This window comes from Anser brachyrhynchus (genome assembly GCF_964034855.1).
Source record: "Anser brachyrhynchus genome assembly, chromosome: 5".
NCBI classification, from domain to species: domain Eukaryota; kingdom Metazoa; phylum Chordata; class Aves; order Anseriformes; family Anatidae; genus Anser; species Anser brachyrhynchus.
The window spans coordinates 18,399,329-18,413,040 of record NC_137699.1 but is presented as its reverse complement, the minus strand read 5'-3'; the positions used below and the strand labels follow the sequence as shown (position 1 = coordinate 18,413,040).

The window sequence follows — 13,712 nt, the reverse complement described above, 5'->3', positions numbered from 1 at the left end:
ACAAGGCCATGCAAAATCACAGAGCTCTGCAGGACGATGGCCTGCACGTGTATACATGCTTACATGGTGCATAATCATCACGTGTACCTTACGGCACTGAAGTTACCACATTGGTTATTTAGTGTTTGAATGATCAGGGCCTTGCATCACCAGCTCCGTGGAGCAAGGGATTATATGTCACCAGCCACTTCAAAAGCAACCACTGCTTTTGACTACCTCTTTTTCCTTTTTGGTGGTCAGTTTGAGGGACCCAGAAAGAAGCCCAGCTTTCTCTGCATGGGTGATGAGTAATTGAGAAAAATCGGGATGGCCTCCCCTTCAGGTGTCTCCTGCTGCATCCTCCAAATCACAGGCTGATTTGAGAAATTATGTCCTTTCAAACATCACACAAGTTGACAATATTATGAAAACAGTAAATAATAGCAAGGTGTCTGAGACCCTATATATATATATATATATATACATTTTTTTTTCCTCTGCACAATTCTGCAACATTATTACATGGCTACTACAGAGGCAGTTCACAACCCTGGGCCCCACAGCACTTGTGCATGTAACTCATCCTGGCTGCATGTGCATTCTTCAAGGTATCGAGCACCCACCACAGACACAGAAGTTATGGTCGGAAATGAATCTGAAAGGCTTTTTGGTCCATTTTGTTGTGCATCCCAGTGAATAGAAACTATTTTATGTGTACTGACGATCTCATGTTAATAATATTCACCATCATAAATATACACTGTTTTCTTCATCAAAATGTCAAACTTCTTTCAAGCAGCAAAGAATTGATGCTTGACTTGTTTATTCATTTTAATGGTATTATTCCTTTATGAGGATCAAAAATTGAGGCGGGAAGGACAAATCACTTGCACTAAATGATACTTCAAATCAGTGAAAAAGCTGACTATAGGTGAGAATTGCTTAATGATTGAGAGCTTTTAAAAGTTATTTTCATTGTTACTATTGCTGATGTTACATGGACTGATTTTTAAAGTCTCATATCAGATCAAATGAAAATGAAGTGCTTAACTCTCTCTCTCTCTCTCTGGAATTATCTCTCAATATAGTAATGTTTCAATCTAATTCATTTGTTCAAGTTCCTCTGGAGCTAGTGACTGAGGTTAAGAGCCTCCATGTACTTATCTGGATCGGATAGTACCAATCCTATCTCAAAACAGCTTTTTAAGAAACAAGAGTTAAACAATCTCTTAAAGTAGTTATTTCTTTATTGGCTCTGGAAAAAAAAAAAAAGAGAAAGAAAAAAAAGCCTTAGTGATTAAGCCATATTCGGTACCTTATTTTAAGCTAGAGCTAAATGAGCTTACAAATCTCACCATTCTCAACATATAATAGTTGTAGTGTGATTTTCATGTCAGTTCCTATCTGTATCACTGAGCTTTATCATTTATTGGCATCCTTTTACTAAAGTTCAATAGAAATACATGTCTTTGTGTGTTTCTACAGATGTATTTCCAGAGACATTATAGGGGAAATCACACCATCACTTCCAGTGCTGTATCTGCTCCGTACATAAACAGAGCCTGCAGCAAGGAAACTTGGTAGTGTAGGACTTTTCATTTTTCTGGGGATAGGAAAAAAAGGAAAAAGTCTTGTAGAATAAAAATACCTCCTGACCAAATAGTACACAACTGAAAAAGCATTTTCACCTGTTGTAATGAATCATTTATTTCCACTGCTGTTTTCAGTGGCCCTATGTAATTTCTGCAGAACGAAAACTTCATCTTTGTGTAACACTAAAGCCGAACTGCATGTGGTTTGTAAGGACATGACTGCCTATGTTTTAAAAGTCAAACATCCTGAGATCCTGGAGCATGCCAAAATGATAACAGAGGGTTTGTGCCTTAGTAGGCAATAGCATTATTGGAACTAAGTGAACTAAATCCAAAGAAGATTGCTACATACTGATCAGACATAGGGCATGAAACCACCCCTGAGTAGAGGCTACCTTGTGATGGAGATCAAAGGAAAAATTACGTAGGAGATTCACTCAAGGCTGACTGAGGGTCAAAATGTGATAAACTAGATCTGTCCAGAATGAAGAGGCATCTGTTCAAAAGTAGAATGACTTTAGAATATCTACAGAAGATAATGGTGAAAACTTTCTGTATACAAGTCATTGTAGAAAAAAAAGAAAACAGTACAGGAATTTTAAAGGCTTTTTACTTTTGCTGAGGTGTCTTTGGGATCTTCCACAGATTTAGGAGTAGGCGTTACATGAATGTGATTCAGTATTACTTCTGAGTAGAGATCTGTAAGTCTTTTCCCGTTTTCGCTGAACTCAGAAGCGGAAGAATTACAGAGGCTGTAAGTACTCTGAGGGGAGTAAGGTCCCAAGCAGAGCTGGGAGTGTCAGTGCTAATTCCTTTAGTTCTGAGTTCTGCTATCGTTCCTGCATGCTGTCCCATAAGCAAAAGCAAAAAGACAGCCTTTACTTGCCCCAGTGGCAGAGGGATGGCAGGACAGAGTCTGTCAGGCAATGAGGGACGGCAGAAGTGAAGACACAGTACACTGTGATATGCAGTCATTCGAGCACGGGGTTGTTCTATAAAGAGCCTTATCCACAGAGCGCAAGTTAAAAAACCTGCCTAAGAAGGAGAGGTTACTCCACCATATGTCAAGGACTGCTCTGCTTCCCAGCTGCTTCTGCAATCTAAGAGGCATAAAGGTGACAATATTTCTCCCTGGGCTGCAAATGAACACAGAATTAAGATTCCACAGTTCCTGCTGCATGCACCCACTGACAGGATGTCTTGCAGGCATTCACAAAGGCTCTCCCCAGATATCCTGTGGATTGCAGTCCCCAGTGAATTAGCAGGATCCAAATGCATCAGATACTTAAAGATTTTCACATAATCAACTTCTGGAGGGGTCCCTGTTCTAAAACTGCTCTACCAAGTGGTCACCGCACTGGAGAGGTTGTTGCTACTGTAATTGGTAGTTGCATGCGTTATCGCTGGTTCTTTCTAATGAATACAGCCAGACAACTAATTCAAACATGTCTCACTGTTCTGTTATCTAATGCTTTCTTAACTATTGCTATCAGTCAGTGCATTCCTGAGAGCAATATTTAGTCTGGAATTGACTTGAAACTTCCACGGTCAAATGATATCTTGCGATTAAGTCTACTCTAAAGATCACCAAAGTTTCATCAGATTCAAGTGGCCTAGAAGCACTTTTTTCCCTCACTCTAAGCAGTTATTGCATGGGTGAAAAATAAGCATTTCCTACAAAAGTGAGGCTTCAAACTCACAAGAGTATGTAGTCAGAGCTGTGGTCCTGTTCAAATACATCCAAAACCCTGCAGAGACAGAATTAATCAGGTGATTTTAATCAGTCCTGTTCAATGATACTTGCCATGAAATTACTGCTAAAGAACACAGTAGGAAGCTGGAGTGTGCAAGGGCTTGAGCAATGAGCCCAATACCGGCACATTGAAACAAACCTGGCTGTGAAGCAATTTTGCTGAGTTATATCTGGGATGCGTTTGTTCCATGTAGGTGCAACTTCGTTTCATAGGAGGTGAAAAATTGTTTTCTTTGTTAACAAGGACGCTGACTTAGGGACTCAAAGGTGGTCATATTTTGGCAGTCAGAAGTAAGAAAGGGAGAGGATGTGAGAGGAAGATCTGAGAGGTTTGAATTGATGCAGAGTAAGCCACATTCTTTATTTGCTAGACTAGCGTTAAATCACTGTGGTATTCTGCTAAAGGCTCTATAAGGTTTCTAGTCCAGCTTGATGAAGCTGGCACCTTTTTTTTTTTTTTTTTTTTTTTTTAAGAATCCCACTCTTGCTAATACATAGGTAAGATCTGCAGACAATTGCCACAATAAGTTTCTTGGTGGACAGACATGGAGTAGTGCATAACTTCTGATTTTTCCTATAAAAATTAGTTTCAGATTGCTCAGTCCTGTTCAGACTAAGCATGTGAATGTGGAAGGTAAGGATTATACATGTCTGGGGAGCTCTTGCTAATATTCCACTCTAGATAGCTGTGGGATTTTGGGATCTGGGCTTCAAACATTTGTACAAGGTCAGGCAAAAAGGATTCTGAGGTATGTGCTGAGTACATTACAACAATTTACCACATTGTGGAGTAAGAGAGAAGGAGAGTTAAGAAGTCAGCAAAAACTCACAGTTTTCTTGCTGCCTATTATTTCATGTTACACTCTGCTGCTTATCATTCCTAGGAAATGCAAGTCACCAACAGAACTGGATAAACAGAGAAATGTAAATGATTAGTGAATGCTGGTGAACATAGTGTCAAAGTTTCAATTCAGTCCACAAGCGGGAGGTTTGTATAATGCTTATTCATCTACTGTCATCACTTTTAATTATTATGATACTGCAGAAAGGACTCTTCGTGAAATGATGAAACCCTTTGTGAAACAGTTCTGAACAAATGCAAACTTAAAAAAGGTATAAGGTTTCCTGATGGCGTCTTTTAAGACTGTTAAGAATATTTTACACACAGACATATCCTCAGCTTCTGGAAAGCAAAGTGATTAAGTTGAATCAGTAGGTGCCTTCCTTTCATTTCAGCTGTTAATCTGTACCTAAAAGTAAGGAGGAACATCTTAAAAAGAAGTAATAAAATTCTTGTATGACTCCTTCAAAGCCTGTTTAGTAGACAGAGTTACTTCACTCGTGGTTTTTTTTTTTTTTTAAGTGTGATGTCTTCCCTCCTTCTTCACAAGACACCCAGACTCAATCTTAAATATAGTTGACATTAGTCATGTAGAAAGTTGTGAGAGTGGCTTTGCAAAAGAGGAAGGGGATGAAGATTATTAGTAACTGTTCTTCCACTTGGATGTCATAGGAAATAATTTTCTGCTGAAAGACAGCCTATACCACAGCTGTGGAGTAGCTGCATGATTTGCCAAGGATCTGAAAACTGAATTTATATTAAGTAACTTTCTCTGATGTTCCTTATTGCAGCTTCTTAACTAGGCAGATTTGCTACCACGAAACATGGCTGGGGGACGTTTGGGGTCAAGAACTGAAGGGCAAAGGTTACTGAAGCATCCTGCCAATGCAGCTAAAATTGACCTTTATTTGACAAAGCAGAAGTAACATGGGATCTAAAAGAATGGTATTCAAATAGCTAGTCCATCCAAAACATTGCATTTGGATTGATCCTAATCAGCCATAATTTCCTAGTTTAATGGCCAATTAAAAGGCCATTTGAAAGTAAGAGAAGCAGAACAAATCAGCATGGAAAAAGCCTGTCTGGTCTTTAGAAAGTAATTCGCGTTTGTTTAGGTTTTACACATCTGACTTGTGATAAAACTAGTAGGTAGCGCATTCAGATTCTAAAAGTAATTCAGGTTCATTAAATAACTTGTTCCAGTATGAGACAAAATCTGAAGCATTGCTGAAAAGTGAAGTGAAATACCTGCATTAAGATGAGGGATTTATCTTTCTGAACATCACATCAAATATTAAATGGAATGTGAAATCGTCCACTACCCGGCTCTTGTGCATGTTATTATGTACCTCGACCTGATGTAAGAAGCAGAATTACACTCGGTATTTCTTTTATATGTATTTACAAATTTGATCATACATATAATGGTCAGAAGGAACTTACCATCTTTAAATCCCAAATGTTTTAATTTTAAATTCAAAATTTTTTTTTTTTTTAATTTTTACTGGAAACAAAGTTCCTTAAACATGACTGTCCAAAGCAAGAGCCAAAATGCCCCTGGTTCTTTCATGTCTGGAGGTACAAGGAAGACCCTTGTATGACAGGGACACCTCAGTTCTTGAAGTGAACAAAGCTGACCAAAGTGCTGAGGATGAAAAAGTGAAATCATGGTGCCTCTTTCATATGGCTTGTTTCAAATTTGCTGGCTTACAGAAAGGTGTGACTTACATTCCACTAATCATGCGGAGGCAGGACTAGGCCTCTGGTCTGCGTACACTTGAATATGGGTGTGTTGATTCGGGAACGCATTTTGCAAAGGGGACTGTAAAGATAGGTCTCCCAACTAATTCAGAGTTTCACCCATTTGAGAAGACTTCCAGAAGTCCCTCTCACAGCTCCATGCGGGGTACCAAGGCTTCACTCAGTAGCGCAGGCTTCCTGAGACCTGTGTATACCTCTTTATCAGAGGTCTCTAGCAGATAAAGCCTGTAAAAACACAGCTACTGATCTCTGTTACTGCAGCCTCGTTCTGCTGAAGAGCTGCTGTTGCTGGACAATAGGTTGCCCTTTTTCCATTCTCTTGACTAATAGGTCACGTATTGCCATCGGCGTGACTTGGATTCAGTTAGGCAGACATGGCATTGATTGTATAATACTGTAGAAGAAATTAGCCAATGCTAATGGAATTGTCTCACATTTTACGTGCATGCACAAATAAGCAATGATGTAATGTTTTACCCTAGGCTTCCTAGCATAACGTTGCACAGACAGTGAATGGATTTGATCGTCTCCCAGTCTGTACATTTATTCCTAGAGAGTTTTGCTTGTTATGTACGTGAACATGCACGGCTACAGCTTTTCCAACTTTAGATCAATGAGCCACACAGCAAATAGCACCGACTTGGCAGGTCCCCTGCATTCATCTGAATGAAATGAAAGGGAGCTCAGTTCTTGGCTCCAGTTTTCTGTCACACCATTGTCATTCAACAAAACGGACCAAAGAGACAAGCGATCAATCCATAAACTCGTGAAGCCTCGGTCTCCAGCTGTCATCAGCTTTGAGCTCTCTCCACTGATCTTATCTGTTGCAGAGTGATTGAAAGTAATTTGTTTTGGTTGAAAGTAATTTGTTTTGGAGAGTAATTAGATTATCTCTTGGGGGGCTTCCTACCTGGTGACCCAGTGTTTCTCCTTGGCTTGCTGCTCATTAACATCAATTACCATAGAGACACTCTTCAAAGGAAGGCTTGCACTGCCCAGGGTAGGGAACCTATTAAGAAATATGCTTCTCATTCCTGCTTGGAGATAATAAACCTTCTGATGTCAAACAATTATTTGTGGGTCAGACACATATGATCCCGCTGGGGCTCAAGCCTTTCATTTGCCATCCAGTGTGAAATGCTTAGTAATTAGGAAATGAGCTAGATCTTTCTATAACAGTGTGTATATTGACGTGAATATAATGGCCTCAAACAAACTCCTGCGTGCTATTTGTGAGCATTTACTGGCACTGCCAAAGTAGTGTGCACTGATAGGCAGCAGGCTACTCTGGAAAAACACAAGCAGACATCCTCCATCCACGCTCACAGAGATATGTGAACAGTGAGCAGAATAAACCCTTGTAGGGAAAAGTGCTGAAGGGCTCAAAAGTTCATGCTTTGACTCTTGGCCCCAGAATCAACTGCTTTTAATTGAGATAATTAATATAGTTATGTATATGACACAGCACTGATAAGCATTATAACAACACCAGTATCTATTTTTCCTGTAATCATGTGAGCTCTAAATGACTCCTTGCCTGACTGTGACATTTACTGGTAGTGATTACATCATTACTACTGTATGATAGCACAGAAAGTTACAAAACAAACAGGAAACATTATACCCTACCTTTTGAACCACATCTCTTTTCAGACACAGCAAATCTACATTAATGGCAGGCAGTTAATTTACAAATTAATTTACAAAAGGTTCAGGCTAAGATTTCCCCCCTGCTACATCTGATCTTTGTGCTGCTTGGACAGCAGAGTGAGATGGCGAAGCAGAAACAGCCTTTAAAGGCAAGGCAGGGTTGTGGGGTTTCCCTGGCCCCCCTAGAGCTCCTAGTGTCACCAAAAGCCCCTGGGAGCGCAGGATGAGCCGGGGCTGACCACAGGGAAGCTGGGGGCAAGGCGGAGAAAAAGTCCTCGTTCTGCAGCTGTTCACGGCTCCCTGCAGCTGTTGAGGTCTGCAGGGAGCGGGATGTGCTCTGGGGCAGCCTGGGGGAGTCAGGCTGGGAGGGACGCATCCTCAGTGCTTTCTGTCATCAAAATCTGCCCTGTTAGGTGATGCTCACTCTTCCATTTCAAATATGTGCCCTTTAAATATGTTTTCTGAAGAGCTGCTAAATGCTAACATCTGAAGTAAATAGCTGCTGTTTTTTTCCCCATTTGTCTTGTTTGAGTAATTATGTCATTATATATGAAAGTGATTGTTTTATGTGTGCCAAGAAAGAATAAAGAAGACCTTTGATGAATACAGTGAGCAGCATGTAAATGTGGTGAAAGAATGCAGAGGCAAATGAATGACCTTTCTGAAACAGAATTTCTCCCTGCACCACCATTTTCGTCCACATTAAATTCAGTTAATGCGTTTACTTTTTCCTGCTGTGTATATGATAGCTGATTCCTCAGTGCTTCCTTTTCCTAATAAAATGCACATTGTCCAAAGTGTTTGCAATGTTCTTCAAACAAGCTACTGTGGGCCTGTCTATGAGCCAGACAGCGGCTGGTTGTATAAAGCAAAACATTTCCTCTTTCCAGAGTTCTCACAGAGTGCTTCGAACTTTAGGATTTCATCAGACCATGTTTCTGTGATTTTTTTATTAATGCTGAGCTATGGATGGTCTTTAGTCACCTCTCCCAACCCCTACAAACTTAAGTTAAATGAAAGTAAAAAACAAAAACAAACAACCAAAAACAACAACAACAAAAACCAACACACTAGTTTAATTACTAATTATTTATTAAAGACTGAACAAGCAATGGAAAATAAATAAGTTTTTGTTTCTCAGGGCTGAGGGCCTATGGAACCAGATTAGACTCCCTGAACCAATCCCTCTTTAACTGTATACAGCATGGATGCTAGGTCTCAGCACCTAGGAAATTATGGGACAATTTGTAATATTCACATCTTTTTACTTCTTAACTACCTTTTTTTTTTTTTCTCCTTTTTTTTTTTTCTGTGCATGACAGACAGTAGGCCCAGTAATTCCAAATCTTGTCATGGCATTTGATAAACTCTGCTACAGCGTTCATTTTTTTTGCTTGGCAAGAAACATGGTAATGTTTTATTTTGCACTTCAGATGCTTTAATTCCATCCTTCATCTCCCAATTCACCACCCTGACAGCTTAGACTAATGAGAAGAATGTGAACCAAAACTCAACGAGTTCCTACACCTGAGCTTTTGTATCAGGCTGCCTGCTCCTAGTAGGTGCTGATTTCTGTTTACAAGGCGATTTCTCTCTCTTTATTCTAAAATTTCTGAAGTGTAGATACAAGGAATTATGTAGGGGATTATCACTGGCTTCCTATTTACTTGGGAGAAAGCTACCAAGGTAGCTATGGAAAGCAGGCTGCTAGATAAAAAAATAAATGTGCATCTAAAGGTATGAAGTCCAGCACAAATGCTGAAATTCCTCTAGGGAAAATGCCAGCTTATACAACCAGAAAGCTGCAAATTTTACCAAGTCATAATGGGGAACCAAGGCAGGTCACATATCTCAGGAATACTGTGCACTGATGCTTCTCTTTACAGCTGGCTTACAGTCCTGAGTGTCATGTCCTGCCCCTCCAAAATATATTGAAGATAGATAGAATCATAGCCCAAAAGATTAACCTCACATCTGGAGTGCTAATTCTGAGATGAACTTCCACAGGATCACAGAATAAGAGACTACTTCAATGGTTCTGTTAAATGATGCGACTCATGTGGGCCTTAAACATCCTACAGAAAAACTGTGTTCCTTCTTGGTTCTGTGCCACAGTGGTGAAGAGAGGGCAAGATGGATAAACTGGCAAAGAGGTATCCATTAATTTCTTTTTTTTGACCACTGAGTTATTCACTGTTACACATGTAATTGCCAAATCACTTTTCTGTGAACACTATATAGGAAGAAAATGTTCATTTGGGCAGTTGATCACAAAAGCTTTAGAAGCACACATCTGAGTCAGTTTTAAATGTGAGGGTTACTCACCCAAAGCACAGCAATGCCAGGATATGAATGATGGAGCAAGTCACCTAGCATGGTAGGAAATGCCAAACACTTGCACATTCTAAACATGGGAAATGCAATTTTCTCTCTGAAAAGGGTACCAGTGACAATCCTAGATTTGTATTGTGTCTGCTGGCTACAGCTTGTATGAGCAACCAGCTGAACAACTGATCACAAGTTAATTAATTAATGAGAGTCATCACCTGTTTGTGGGCAATTCACAAACTCACATTTGTTACTGTCATGGCATATTTGACCACCCCGAGCTAAGAAGTGACTTTTTAAGCTCCAGAAAGCAAAGTTACCAAGGTACAAAATACCAGATGCAGTTGCGAGGGGTTAACAGCTCATGTTTCCCCTTACCCTCAGGTTGGAGCTCAGGCCTTCTTCCAACACTTCCAGTGTATGACCACAGATTTTGCCCTTTCTACCTCTCAACAGCTTTGCTCAGTCTGCCGTTTCCCACCTGGTGCTGCTGTGTAATCCTATTCAGTCCCCATACAAACAGCAGGGCCATGAGGGATGCTGGGGACATGAGCAATGCTTCACAGGAGAAAAGAAAAGACCAGCACCCTCCTTATTTCACTGACACTGTGATCCTGTGCTGGCTGGTTCCCCCCATCCATTAAAGGGTTGTCGCAGGATAGTGATTACAGGGAAAGCTCAGCTGGTTTTGCTTTGAAATACATAAAGGTGGTGTTCAGGTAATGTTTTTGACTGTTAGCCCTTTTGATGTCCGCAGGCTTTATACTTGCACATCTGGAAGCCTGCACACCTAGCTATAAGCAGGCATCGCAGCTATGTTTCACAGTTGGCTTTACAAAAGAGCAAGACACACCACTTACAAGTGACACTCTTTTCCTTCAGCTTGCTTGAAATTGTACATCATTAGCTTGTAACTTGCTTTGGTGACTGTGTCATGCATTTTCCTTTCACTCACCTTCAAAGAGCACCGCAGAATTCACCACATTGTCGTGGGGGAGCTGGGGCTTGGGTGGAATTTGCTCTCAGGAGCCAGCCTTGAGACCCGCTGAGGAGGACATGAAGGCTTTGCTACGGGTGCTGAGAGTCCCAGCCCTCCGTGAGAGAGTGGGGATACCCTGAGAGTCAAGGGAGACATGGCAGGGTCTGTTCGGACACGAGTCTTGCTAATTTCAGTCACACTAGCCTTTATTTAGTTATCTTTTACACCGCGATTCAACTTTAGTCCATATGAGCAGTGCCAAAATGTCATTACCATTCAAAAACTGCTTTGTGGTCTATGAAAAACTTAGTGTAACAGCTCAATACCAGTACTTTCTTATCCAGAAATAGAAGTTACCATCATTGCTTTTTGACAGACTTGGCTAAAATATCGTTGCACCTGAGCTGCTGCCTGATTTGGAGAGCTGGCCCCATCTTGCCAGGTGAGTGTTATATTGGCCACCTTCCTACTGCCAGCTGTCTACCTTACACCTACTGCTCTGCGCAGCCCACCTATGTCCTTCTTGGAGACCAAATACAAGCACAGTGTTCAAATAATATGATGGTCTGACAGTATAAAAAAGACAAAATTAGCAAGCGGAGTAATGTTTTACTTGCTCAGCACTCATTAAAGTGTTGATATATCCAGGGAGCAGGAGCTCCAAGACTTCCCCCTTATCCCACGACAGTCTTGGGCAAGGGGACTTGTCCGAAACTAGAAAGTATCACCTTCTTCTGTAAAATCTTTGTGGCATCCTGACCATTTTTTTTCTTCATCCCTCTGGCTACTAATAATTTTTCATAATTGCTTCTGAAAAGGCACCCACTGCAAACTATTTACTGATTTCTAGTTTTATTGATTTTTCCTTGCGTCTTTCAAAAGCAGACATCACTTTTGCTATCTTTCCTTCCTCTGATACTAAGGCTGATTTTAGCAATGAGTTACACATCCCAGTTAGCAGTTCAATGAACCCATATCTGAGCTCGTGTAAACTCTGATACCATTTGGTGGATATCACAGGTAAATATCCTGTGGTTAATTACCCTGTTGTATTCTCTCCAGGACAGAAATAGAAAGAAAATGCAATGGATGGACACTTACACAATTAAAACATTATGTACAGACCTTTTAGTCCAAACTGTCAAAATGTATGGTAATGATTCATCAGCTCATCTCTCTGTTGTACTCAGTATGATGTAAAAATGCCATCTAAACAATTCTTTAACTACAAAAGTGCTCATCCATTGCTATTTTTTTAAATGATAAACACAAAAATGAAGGAATCTCCAACGTTATTCTTTAATTTCTGAAAAGCACTGTAATGGATGACCAAAAAGTGCTGTATCTTAGGCAAGATAGGTTTTCAGACAGCCAGTTTCCATCCATGTGTGTCAGTCTTTCCTTCTTCTCACACATTTGTACTGAACTGTAGTGAAATCACTTCGTTATTTTCAGGGTGTGCTGCCAGTTTGCAGCCCATGCCATGACACAGCATTCCTCCCGCTTTGTTTTGGCTGCTACTCTTTTGGAGCTGACATTTAGCAACATTGTATTAATGCCTGCTTAATGCAAGACTCCTTGTTGAATGCCATTAGCTGAAGTTGCAAGTTTTAGGCACAGGCATGAGCCGGGTGTGGGTTAACCCTATAAGGGAGTTCCCCCCTTCCTTTGGGATGTATGGCTTGTTTTGCCACAGAGCTTCACTTCACACCACTGAAGTCAAGGGAAACTTCCTTACTCAATTGGGTAGACCTGAATCAGAATTGCAATATAACGTATACTGCAAGTATAAAGTATAGAACTGTATGTTTGTTACTTGATCAATGCAGATACATCTTTAAATTATCAGCTAATGCTCTTTTAAAGTCATCTCAGTAAAAAGTTTTTCAAAATAAACAATCCACTGCGCCAAAGGAGGCAGCTTTTGCTAGTAGAGGCTTATAGCTGTTAGCTGGATAGGTAAGCTAAATAGTGAATGTTTGCTTTCTACTTAGCGAATGTCTGTCATAGCCCTGTTAAGTAGCCAGAAACAAATTACATGTGAAACTCAGCATCCCTCTCCCTCTCTCCTGTGATTGGTATTGATTTATGCAGCTCGTGTCCTTAATTTAATTATCAGGAATATGCTTATTTTACAAATGGTAACCTTGTAATCTCCCTAGCAGCAAAACGGAACATTTTTAACATATGCTTTGTTGCACATATTTATATTACCAATGTTGTAGTGGACTTCTATTTATTAAAAACTAAATTAGTCTTTCTGATTATTTCTATTAACTTACAAGTGGATTTTATTTACAGAAAATAAATGGGAAAGCCACAGAAATATCCTGAAGTTGTGTGTCACTAAACAGCCTTCTTTGGTAGCTAATTTTTAAGTGCTTCTATCAATTATATAAGAAATTAATGTTGAATGTTTTTAATGTATTTTTTTAACAGACTAACTTCATGGGTTCTCCCCCAGCATCACTGTTTTGAACTAAACTGCAAACTGTATGCTTCAGTGAAATTTCATAGATGTCTCGAAAGTGAATAGATATTGATAGTTAGCAGAGGTATGTTTAAAAACATATATATATATATGTTTATATATATACACACTTGTGTAGGCTGCTCTAGAGCTGTGGATGTTGTATTTTTTGGGATTCTTCAGTACAGCATATAGAGAGCCCATGCTCGTTCTGCCTAAAATGCGTATTTGTGATTGTCAGTTCATGCCCCCTTCCTTTTTCTCATCTACATATCCTTTAGTGCACTCTCCCCACCAACATAAAAGCATATATTTATGGATGATCAGATGCAACAACAATTCTGTTAACGCAGTAGCTT

The 13,712-nt window shown here is 40.0% G+C and overlaps 1 long non-coding RNA gene across 1 annotated transcript; it reads left to right on the top strand.

The window, feature by feature from the left end:
- Positions 1-10,520: 10,520 nt before the first annotated feature.
- LOC308196162 lies at positions 10,521-13,685 on the top strand. The gene is made up of 3 exons (XR_013952113.1): positions 10,521-10,623; positions 11,260-11,325; positions 13,323-13,685. It is a non-coding gene; the product is annotated as an uncharacterized lncRNA (long non-coding RNA).
- Positions 13,686-13,712: the final 27 nt, after the last annotated feature.